At 42.0% G+C, this 12,284-nt stretch overlaps 1 protein-coding gene and 1 long non-coding RNA gene across 18 annotated transcripts in view; one reads left to right on the top strand and one right to left on the bottom strand.

The window, feature by feature from the left end:
- The window catches only part of LOC128837676 (uncharacterized), a 68,474-nt gene that overhangs the window by 31,928 nt on the left and 24,262 nt on the right, over nt 1-12,284 (top strand). The window lies entirely within an intron of this gene.
- CAMK2D (calcium/calmodulin dependent protein kinase II delta) overlaps nt 1-12,284 on the bottom strand; it is a 263,534-nt gene that overhangs the window by 26,581 nt on the left and 224,669 nt on the right. The window lies entirely within an intron of this gene.

Genomic DNA, 12,284 nt, shown 5'->3' on the forward strand with positions numbered 1-12,284 from the left:
ATTTCAAAAGGAGTATAATCCAAGGTATATTAAGTCATGTTAGTGTTTTATAAATTCTCTTCTAGTGCAATATGCTGAAGGAGTAGAAGAATGTTTTTATGCACAGAACTGGAATGGATGAGCTCTTTGGTGTTATGCAGTGTGTTGATCATAAGATGCTGTCAGGGTCGGCTCCAGGGTTTTGGCCGCCCCAAGCAGCCAAAACAACAAACAAACAAACAAAAGCCACGATCGCGATCTGCGGCGGCAATTCGGCGGGAGGTCCTTCACTCCCAGGCGGAGTGAGGGACCGTCCGCCAAATTGCCGCCGAATACCTGGACCTGCCGCCCCTCTCTGGAGCGGCCGCCCCAAGCACCTGCTTGAGAAGCTGATGCCTGGAGCTGGCCCTGGGTGCTGTGAGGTTATATAAAGTGTACTGACCTTGAAAGTGTTTAAATTATATTCACTGTATTGTGTAATGCCTAACATATGTAATGGGCTTTTATTTTTGTAAAGATCAATCTTATAATATATCAGTGGTATGGCTTAAAAAGTTGAGACCTACCATAGAGAAAGGGAAAGTTTGCCCAGGAGGTGAGGCTACTAAGGACTGCTAGTGAGGTCCAGTAACAAGGAGCCTGAGGCAGTGGCTAGCCTTTCTGTCTGTCCCCCCACCTTGTGTGAGGACAGACTGACACTATAGGCCTGATATGGGTGAGGGGGCCTGGAGGGCTGTTCCCAGACAGTGATCTGTGGTGGAACCAGGAGCACTGCTAGGGACTAGAAGTAATTGGACTCAAGAAGGACCATGGGAGTAAGCTGAACTCTCACCAGGAACAGAGAGATTGCCCACGAGTGGGGGCTTCTGTAGCAGACTCAGGGTAAGAGCCTCAAAAAGACCAAGACCAAGCCCAGGCTGAGGGTCGGCCAACCACACACCTGTGATCTGACTTCAATATATAATCTACACAGTATATAATACAAAGCATAGTGAGTTAAGGGATTGTGGTAACAGTATTTCACACAAATGTGACCTTTATTTTAGCACGTGGGCAGGTATATGATGATTACAAAGACATTTCTAACAAAAATATTTTGAAGTCAAGCTAAAATGGAAATCTAATACAAAGGAATGAAGGGAATATGTTACAATTTGGGCTAAAATTATTATCGCATTTAGCATTATAATAGCATTAATCCATGTATCAATTCTTGTTGATTTATTAGACTGGCCACATTTTACAGGGATGTATTTTACATCTACTGCATGTTTGACGATCTACTGGTATACAAGCTATGCAAAGAGGGTCTTGGAGAGCACCATGCCGGCAACTTTCAGGTTAATGGAATTTATGAACTAATGAAACAAGGTAATGCAGAAATAAATCAGGCCTACAGGGCCCCACCCAAGAACACACTATTTTTACATCAAACTAAGGAAATATGAATAAATATTAAGGTCGCTCTATAGAAATCATCAATATTTTAGTATGCTAATCACAACAAAAAGAAATGGAGAGAAAAATATAAGAAGAGTTAAGCATAAAAAATGCCTGTTGACATGTAAAAATGAAGACTGTTCAGTTACCCACAAAGGGCTACCTGTTCAAACCGATTAATGAGAAATGCATGCAGAACCCTTACTAACTGGGTGAGCACAACACTGCTGATGCAATGGTTTAAAATTGTAGACAATGTGCTTTGTGCTGCAATAGTAATAAAAATAAAAAAAAACCTCTTAAAACATGCTCCCTCACAGGTTAATAACACTTATTTTTTTATTAATACTCCAGATGACTGACTATATAAGTACTGTGCTGGAACTGTTATTACCCTGATTTTACATAACTGGGAGTCCTGTGGTTTTATTGTTCCTTGGCATACTCCTGTTAACGTAAAGTACCTCTGGGAACAGTTATTATTATGATGCCAAAAAATAAAGGTCATTGTCATGTATTTTCTAGTCTTATAGAAAATAGCTACGTATCAGTTATGTGCCATGCATAGGCAGCTTGTTAATTCACATTAATACCTGAGAGAGTCATTTCAGATTATCAAATTAGCAAGCAAACAATCTCTGCCCTATGCACAAAATCAGGAGCAGTATATCACATTCACTTGCCTCCAATATTCTTTACAAAGATAAAACTTTGAAAACAATTTATCCCAGTGCTCTTTACAATAGACCTTGGGACATTCTGTACTATCCATTTTAAAGCAGAACACTCTTCCTTTAACTCAGTGGGAAATAGATGGAATGATGTGGCCTAGGTTAATTTGTAATAAAAGCTAGATCCCAACAGCCAGCAATTTGAACAGTTAAAATGTACAGTTAATAGCACTTTTGTACAGTGCACTGCAGAGTGTGCTGGAACAAAATATTACAGATTTTGAAAACACAAAGGAAGTTGGAGGCAAGAGAGAAAAAACACTTTAGTATCGTTCACTGAAAAAAATCAGTATGGATGAACACATCAGATGTCATTCAGTTGTGCACCATGCATTATTGCCATAGATCCAGAGACAGATGAATAGTCAAATGCTACAAAACATTTTCTGGGCTAACCGTTCAAATTTTAAGTTGCTCTGGCTGTTTTATACCGCTTTTATGGTTACTTTCTGCATATTAATTTACAAGAATGAAAGAGTTGATCAGTGAACATCTACTCTGTGTCAAATTCTGCTCAGCTGTATAAGAAACACATTTGCAAAATTTTGTACTAAGCCCATGCATACCCGTGTTTGTAATCAACATAGGGACCATTCCTCAAAAGAAGGCCCTGATTCAGCAAAGCATTTAAGTGCATGCTTGCAGGTAAGCAGGTGTGTAAGTGGTTTTCTGGATCAGAGCCTAAGGACCTCATCCAAAGCCCAACGACTTCCATTATCTTCAATGGTATTTGTATCAGGCTCTGAAAGAATCTTGTTTTAAATTCCTCATGTATATAACCTTTCCGGTGACAACTTAAATTGATGAATAATTTGTCCTTTACCACAAATTGAGAAAAATATTGTAGTTAAAACTGTAGAACTTATTTTTAAAAAGTTTTTAAAAGTTTATACTGTAATCTTAAACATTCTAAAATTTGTTTTGATTTACTGTATGCCCATTCTAAGCACTTAAGTTATCAGCTTAAGAATAATACTCCTTATCAGTGCCTGCTGTTCCTAATGATTCATTCTGATTCACCATCTTATGAGTTGATTGGTATCTGAGACTGCTGATTCTTCTCAACCTTCACCACCACCCTACAGAAAAAAAAAATCTACAAGTCTTATTGCTTGTCCAATGAAAACCCAATGCATCATTTCATAGTAGACATAGTATATCTGAAAAAGTTATGCCAGCTAATCATTTTTCCATTAAATAATGACATACAAGATCCAATACAATGAATGCTTTTCCTCTGTTAACCTCTATCATTATCATTATATAACCTCTATTATTATTATGTTAAACTATTTGTCATATTTAGCAAATAGAATATCACTTTGTACACGTTACTGTAGTCACTTTTGAAAAGTCCATCTGCTAACAGTTACCACACAGTTAAGTTAATCTCTCTCTTATGTGGAAACTGGTTTTTTTGAATGGCAACCACTCTATAGTCTCAAAAAGAAACATATAATGGTGAATTGCAGCTATAGTTAGTTAACACTAAGTTTGCACCGAGATTTCTTAATGTGTTACATTAATCACAAACCTGGCTTACTGTCTCAAGAAATAATGTTTAAATGCATTAAAAATGTCAAAGCATCTTGTGGTAACTGAGACATTAATGTTATTTGCCTCAGTATACATTTTTTATATAAATTGTACTCCCACCTTATGACTCTCTAAATTCACTCTGAACTGTACCTTTGGTCTCAGTTTCATAATAGAATAAATGATAATATTCTTTGCTTCTACTATACCTTCCTTTTAAATATTTCAAAATGCTTTAAAAACAACATTGAAATGTATGTTGTAATAAAAATAACCAATATTCCCATGAAATGAGATGTTTGCCCCATTTTTACAGATGGGAAATCTGAAGCGTGGTGCAAGCAAAGCCAAGAATAGAAGCTATGCTTTAGCCACAGGTCAATCCTTCCTCTCCATTTTCTGTTTTTTTTCAACCCCACCACCATTCATAATGCTATCCATCTACCCTGGTCTTGTATGTAACTGTAGATGAGATCCTATCAAGTTTTACCATACCATACTCCCCTAGCATCCTTCCTGTCTGTTAGATCAGGGGTGGGCAAACTACAGCCCGTGGGCCACATCTGGCCTGTGGCACCATCCTGCTCGGCCCCTGAGCTCCTGGCCTGGGAGGCTAGCCCCGGCCCCTCCCCCGCTGTTCTCCCACCTCCTGCAGCCTCAGCTCCCTCGCCAGCGCAATGCTCTGGGCGGTGGGCCTGCGAGCTCCTGTGGCAGCGCAGCTGCAGAGCCTAGTCTGACCCAGTGCTCTGAGCTGCGTGGTGGTGGCATGGCCTGGCTCCAGACGGGCGGCACAGCTGTAGCACCGCCAGCCACCGGTGCTCCAGGCAGCACGGTAAAGGGGCAGGGAGCAGGGGGGGTTGGATAGAGGGCAGGGGAGTTTGGGATGGTGGTCGGGGTGGGGGTCAGGGGAAAACAGGGGGTTGAATGGGGGCAGGAGTCCCAGGGGGCAGTCAGGAAGGAGGGGGGATTGGATGGGGCAGCAGGGGGCAGTCAGGGTCAGGGGTTCTGGGGGCAGTCAGGGAACTGGGAGAAGGAGTGGTTAACAGGCCCGCCATACAATTTACGAAACCTGATGCGGCCCTCAAGCCAAAAAGTTTGCCCGCCCCTGTATTAGACAGAAACTGCAGGTTATAAAGAAACCCACACTATTATCCTTATTTGTATGCATGGGCTGCTCCAGACAACAGACTACACTGTTCTAGCCTACCAGCTACTGTATTATCACTGTCAGTTTACTGGGGTGAAATCATGGCCACACTGAAATCAATGGTAAAACTCCCATTGACTTCAGTGGGGCCATGAATTCGCCCCAGAAGTTTATATGATCCTGTGATAACTTCCAAGCTTCTGTTATGTTCCTGCAAATCCTGTGGTGCAAATTCCTGCAACTTGTGCAAGGTCGTCATGCTTTTTAATTTTTAAGCAGTGTACTGTATTACTCCACAGTGCATCAAAGGATTAGATACCACAGTATTTTCTTCATCAAAATCCTATCCTCCATCTTATTTAATCAGACCTTAAGCCTCCAATTAATTCATAATAGCTACTGTTGTGTCTGTGAGTAGCCTTTACTGCTGACAGAGCATAACAATATCATATTAACTCTGCAGGACTGCCTCTTTAGAGCACCTTCAGGATTGAGCTTGTTTGCCCCACAAACATAGTGAGAGATTCTGAGAAGCGCACTAACATGGCTCTAAGAGGCACTATTGGCCACTTTTACCCTTCATGTACACTTGTTGGCGGGGTATCAAAAAATATGACTAAAGGGAACACAGAATATCACAGCTTTGTTTCTAAAATCAGCATATTCCATCAGAATGCCACCTATTTCCCCCCACAAGGTTTAATGTTTTTTATAACTACAGTGTAGCTGAATAATACAAACTATTATGAGAAGTAAATATGGAAATTACATCAGTAAAAGCAATGAGTGGTATATTATGTAAATCATATCAAGTAAGGAATAGATTCTTTTTAAAAAGTGACAATTTCTGATATATTATGTGATGTTCTCCAGTTTAATAAATGGAGTTAGAAGGAAGAAATCAGGAATAACTTTGAATCCTGAAGGAATTATTTGCTCATTTCTGTAATGGAAATGACTAGACGTGATGTATTAATATCTGCAGAATTGATTCAAAGGACCAAACAAGATAAATTCCTTTCTGTCTCCTTGATATTTAAAGGAAAAAGAGGAGGATTTTTAAAAACATCTTTTAAATTCCTATATGAGTAAGCAGCAAAAATAACTTTTTATAGTTATATTACATTATGATATTTAAAATACACCTCTATTCCTATATAACGCGACCTGATATAACACGAATTCGGATATAATGCAGTAAAGCAGCACTCCGGGGGGGCAGGGCTGCGCACTCTGGCAGATCAAAGCAAGTTCGATATAATGCAGGTTCACCTATAATGCTGTAAGATTTTTTGGCTCCCGAGGACGTTATATCAGGGTAGAGGTGTAGTATGTTATTTTTATTTTGGAATCATACAACAGAACAAAATGCATGGAATTAAGAACTGATCACACCAATCAACAACATAAGTCCTTGTTTATATAAAACAATGCTGTCTACCAAATGATGAGAAAACTTTGCCTTTATATTGTATCTTTACTCAGAAGACCTCAATTGCTTAACAATTATGGGTATGTATTACTATTGCCATTTTAAAGGATAGGAAATGGAAGCACAGAAAGATTCCAAGGTCACAGATCAGAGGGGTAGCCATGTTAGTCTGAATCTGTAAAAAGCAACAGAGGGTCCTGTGGCACCTTTGAGACTAACAGAAGTATTGGGAGCATAAGCTTTCGTGGGTAAGAACCTCACTTCTTCAGATGCAAGTAATGGAAATCTCCAGAGGCAGGTATAAATCAGTATGGAGATAACGAGGTTAGTTCAATCAGGGAGGGTGAGGTGCTCTGCTAGCAGTTGAGGTGTGAACACCAAAGGAGGAGAAACTGCTTCTGTAGTTGGATAGCCATTCACAGTCTTTGTTTAATCCTGATCTGATGGTGTCAAATCTGCAAATGAACTGGAGCTCAGCAGTTTCTCTTTGGAGTCTGGTCCTGAAGTTTTTTTGCTGTAAGATGGCTACCTTTACATCTGCTATTGTGTGGCCAGGGAGGTTGAAGTGTTCTCCTACAGGTTTTTGTATATTGCCATTCCTGATATCTGACTTGTGTCCATTTATCCTCTTGCGTAGTGATTGTCCAGTTTGGCCAATGTACATAGCAGAGGGGCATTGCTGGCATATGATGGCATATATAACATTGGTGGACGTGCAGGTGAATGAGCCGGTGATGATGTAGCTGATCTGGTTAGGTCCTGTGATGGTGTTGCTGGTGTAGATATGTGGGAAGAGTTGGCATCGAGATTTGTTGCATGGGTTGGTTCCTGAGTTAGAGTTGTTATGGTGCGGTGCGTGGTTGCTGGTGAGAATATGCTTAAGGTTGGCAGGTTGTCTGTGGGCGAGGACTGGCCTGCCTCCCAAGGTCTTCCTCACGCACAATTATTTCAAATTTGGTGACAATATATACCTCCAGACCAGTGGCACCGCTATGGGCACCCGCATGGCCCCACAATATGCCAACATTTTTATGGCTGACCTGGAACAACGCTTCCTCAGCTCTCGTCCTGACTGGACACTGGGTGACGAACGAGCCCGAGAGTGGTCTCCTGACTGGGATCTGCATCAGGTTGGCGTTGGCTGGTGGGGGCCCAGCGGCGGCTTGCCTCTAGATCGGGGTCCGGGTGCCGGCAGTGCCCCGGGCACCTGCAGGGACATAACGTCTTTGGCCGCCTGCAGGCCTCTGGTGTCGAAGCCATGCGGACTTCAGCTGGAGAGGTCTGAATCGACACAGCCGGGCTGCTCTGATCGACTTGAGTCGGAGCTCTAGAGCCCGGGGGGGAACCAGGGCTGCCCGATGCGGGCCTAGCCTCATCCCATGCCTTGTCTCTTCGCTTCTGCGACAACGACCCCTTTCTCTGCTTTCTCGGTGGGGAGCGGTGCCGGCCACTGGCAGGTGCTGGGGGGTCGCTGTGCACCGAAACTAAGATCCCCGGTGCCGACTCCGCTCAGCGCACCGGGGTCAGAGCCAGTGCTGACTCCATGAGAAGGGCCCAAAGTCGGATGTCTCTTTCTTTCTTAGTTCTGGGTTTGAAGGACCTGCAGATTTTATAGCGGTTGCTAATGTGGGTTTTGCCCAGGCAGCGGAGGCAGTCAGAGTGTGGGTCACTCCTGGGCATTGAGCGCCTACAAGACTCTCACGATTTAAACCCCAGGGCCCTGGCATGCCCCGTCCCGAACTCTAACTAAACTACAACTTTTAACGAACTAACTGATATAGGTAGTACTGAGCAACGAACGAGGTTGGGAAGAGCTGCAGTGATGCACCGTCACTGGCGGCAGTGATGCACTGTCACTGGCGGCAAGAAGGAACTGAGGGTAGGGGGGGGCGCGCGGCTCCCCTTATAGCGCCCTATAGTGGCGCCACTCCAGGGGTCGCAGCGGCACTCCCCCCTACGGGTACTGCTGAGGGAAAAACTTCCGGCACCGGTGCACGTGGCGAACACGCACAGTTACTGTGGAATACACATGAGCAAGCACTCGAAGAAGAACTGGAATATGCTTTATGCAAAAGGCCTCTTGTAAGGTATCATTAGAAAGCTTATAATCTACTTAGTGTGTTCATCCTATTTGTATGAATGTATCATTCTTGTATCTGAAACTAGGAACATGAAGTATAATTCTGAGGTCCTATTGTAATTATGCAGAGTGTGGGCCATTAATGGTGGTTTGGAAGCTGGATGGCTCCCATTGACTAGGACATTTGGTTGTAAATGGTCTGTTTACTTGCAAACCTTCCGGTGTATGTGCGGGCCAGCCCTGGAAGAATAGAGGCTGGGGTCTCACAGGACATGTGAACATGTCACCTGATACTGGAATCCATCTTAAACCTGGTGCTTTTTCTTTTAGAAGGAGGGGTGGGAACCCAGAGAGACAAAAAGATTACCGCCTTGTGCCAAAGATATAAAAGGGGGTAGAACAGAACAAAGGGGGCTGCCTGTCATGAGAAAACCCCTAGTTTCCCACTAAGATGTCTGCAGGAACTTACAAGGACTGTACCAGGGGAAAGGATTGGGCCTGGACTAGGAAGGAGTCTAGTCTGTGAAAGCAGCTTATTGGAACATCTCTGAGGGTGAGATTTTACCTGTATTCAGTTTCTTAATGTATTAGGCTTAGACTTGTGTGTTTTTGCTTTATTTTGCTTGGTGATCTACTTTGTTCTCCCTGTTATTTGAAACCACTTAAATCCTACTTTTTATAGTTAAGAAAATCACTTTTATTAGTAAACCCAGAGTAAGTGATTAATAGCGGGGGCGGGGGGAGGGCAAACAGCTGTGCATCTCTCTCTATCAGTGTTATAGAGGGCGAACAATTTATGAGTTTACCCTGTATAAGCTTTATACAGAGTAAAATGGACTTATTTGGGGTTTGGATCCCATTGGGAGCTGGGTGTCTGGGTGCTTGAGGCAGGTTACCTGCTGAACAGTTTGTAGTTAAAGTCTGCAGCTTTGGGTGTGTGAACCAGACCTGGGTCTGTGTTGCAGCAGGCTAGCATATCTGGCTCAACAAGGCAGGGTTCTGGAGTCCCAAGCTGGCAGGGAAAACAGGCTCGGAGATAATTTCAGCACATCAGGTGACAGTCCCAAGGGGGTCTCTGTGACCGAATCCGTCACAATGGTCACCCTTAAAGACCTGCAACTGTCTTAGAAAATGCTTTAGATATCTTAACTTTACCCCAGTAACTGTAGTATTCCAGGTATTTCCTATAGTAAGTATAGAAAGTAGAAATGAATACTGCAGATACTGAGATAATTGCAGACACTTAGCTATTTTGCCTACTGTAATTCTGGAAAGTTCTTAAGGGTAATCAATGTATATACATATATTGAAGTATGCAAGACATAAAACCCAGGACCTCTTGAATACACAACTCTGTAGAACCAGCATGTGTTCCCCACCGACTTATAATACTTTACACAAAGCTCAGGACTGGAGATTAACTACCAATCTGATATATTACTGTCATAACTATAAAGGGAAGGGTAACAGCTGTCCTGTGTACAGTACTATAAAATCCCTCCTGGCCAGAGACTCCAAAATCCTTCTCCCTGTAAAGGGTTAAGAAGCTCAGGTAACCTGGCTGGCATCTGACCTAAAGGACCAATAAGGGGACAAGATACTTTCAAATCTTGGGGGGGAAGGCTGTTGTTTGTGTTCTTTGTTTGGGAGTGTGTTCGTTCTCGGGACTGAGAGGGACCAGACATCAATCCAGGTTCTCCACATCTTTCTAAACAAGTCTCTCCTATTTCAAACTTGTAAGTAAATAGCCAGACAAGGCGTGTTAGTTTTCCTTTGTTTTCTCAACTTGTAAATGTACCTTTTACTAGAGTGTTTATCTTTGTTTGCTGTACTTTGAACCTGAGACTAGGGGGGAGTCCTCTGAGCTCTTTAAGTTTGATTACCCTGTAAGGTTAATTTCCATACTGATTTTACAGAGATGATTTTTACTTTTTTTCTTTAATTAAAAGCCTTCTTTTTAAGAACCTGATTGATTTTTCCTTGTTTTTAAGATCCAAGGGGTTTGGATCTTGATTCACCAGGAGTTGGTGGGAGGAAGGAGCGGGGATGGTTAATTTCTCCTTGTTTTAAGATCCAAGGGGTTTGGATCTGTACTCACCAGGGAGTTGGTGAAAGGTTTCTCAGGCTTCCCAGGGAGGGAAATGGTGGCAGCGGAACCAGAGCTAAGCTGGTAGTTAAGCTTAGAAGTTTTCATGCAGGCCCCTACATTTGTACCCTAAAGTTCAAAGTGGGGATCCAGCCTTGACAATTACCATGATGATTAACCATGTTTTCAAGAATCATTGCCAAAATAGGGATTTAAACTAAGACATTCTGTGTTGTGAGCAATCAGATCAGTTATAGCAGGCTATCATTATGAAATTATTTTGCATACAGCAGATGGCTGTTTAATAGCATTATGCCATTTCTTAAAGAAAATATCTGTCGTTTTATATAAGCACAGTGAGAAGTTTTTTGTAAGGGGAGAAGGGGTTAGGGAGCTTGTGTGTTTTGTGTTGCTGGGGGGAAGGGAGGACTGGACAGAAGTAGTACAGATTTGTTGATATTGTTAATACTATATCCTTACACACTACAGTACACCCTTTCAAGGCAGCCAAATTTCCAATCCACTTCCTACAAAGACTGTGATATTACTTGTGGTCTATACATCGTTGAAATCAACAATAAAACTACATCTGGTCATGTGAGATGTTCTTTACTTTAGTACACCGTGACCCTTTCTGTAGCCCACCTGGTTTATATATTTTCTTTGTCCTGCTTTTACATTTTCTTTCCCCTCCAATGCTATTTCTATGATGTGACAAACAATGTAGCTGCAGGTCAGCTGAACTCAGCAAGTCCCATCAGTTAGAGCCTTTTCATTCAACACTGATTCTTCTCTCTTCTATCTATCTATTAAATGCCCACATCTAAGTATTCTGCACATTATATAGGAAAAATGTATTAAGTGGCAGCACATGTGATCTGGTGTGTTCTAACTAACTTGCCAGTGCCATATCTGTTTCTAGATTAGATCAGCAAAAAAGTGCAAAAGCCCCAAGAAAGTGAGATATAACCTCAGCAAACATACAGATCCATGCACAGTAGGGTCATCTTATTATTTTGTTCCATAGATGTGCACAGTGGTTTACAACTGGATAAAACACAACTGCCTTGCTTCTTGGAGCTACCTTCCAAGTAGCACAAATTATTTGATACTCAAAAAGGATGCAAACACAACATGTTGTTCATGAACCTCATAAAATCAACAACTAGCATCTATACGGTTATGTCAACCATCACTCCTTCTTTTACTGGAATGACAAAACCAAAATATAGAATATTGCATTTGAGTGCTATTTAAATTTTTCATGGGGCTTTGATGAAAAATGAATGGATACAGAGAGAATAAGAGTTAAAAATCACAGCTTTTGGTATTTTTTTCACTGGATTATCTCACTTCCCTTTGTAACCTTTTTACAAGAAATCTTACACACTACACAGGACCTGTCCTTTGGCCACATTGTTGCTTCTCATGTGCTGTTTCGGATTTCTAGAATATCAGTTATGCATAGTTAGTGTTTGCCTACAGTCTAGAAAATTTCATAACTATTTATCCATAATGAAAAATAAGTGTGTCAAAGCACACCCACTGAAGTTTAATTTGGCAACAAATCTTCCCTGGCATGAACACTGTCATATGAGTGAGGGAGAGGGAGAAAGATTCCCTCACCAAACACCCTTGTAGCCTAGGTCCAGGAGTTCAACACACCTCTAACAACTGAAGCCAAGGCAGGTGCCTTAGTTATGTTATTCATAAACATAACAAATAATTAATTTGGTGGGTTATTGCTCGGATGCTGTTCCATCCTGCCCTATGCTGTTCAAGATGATCTGTACAGCTTTAAAGAGAGGAGCTATACAGGGTATATGCAAAGACCTCAAGACTGATCATTCCAT

Source organism: Malaclemys terrapin, chromosome 5, assembly GCF_027887155.1.
Source record: "Malaclemys terrapin pileata isolate rMalTer1 chromosome 5, rMalTer1.hap1, whole genome shotgun sequence".
Classification (NCBI taxonomy): Eukaryota; Metazoa; Chordata; order Testudines; family Emydidae; genus Malaclemys; species Malaclemys terrapin.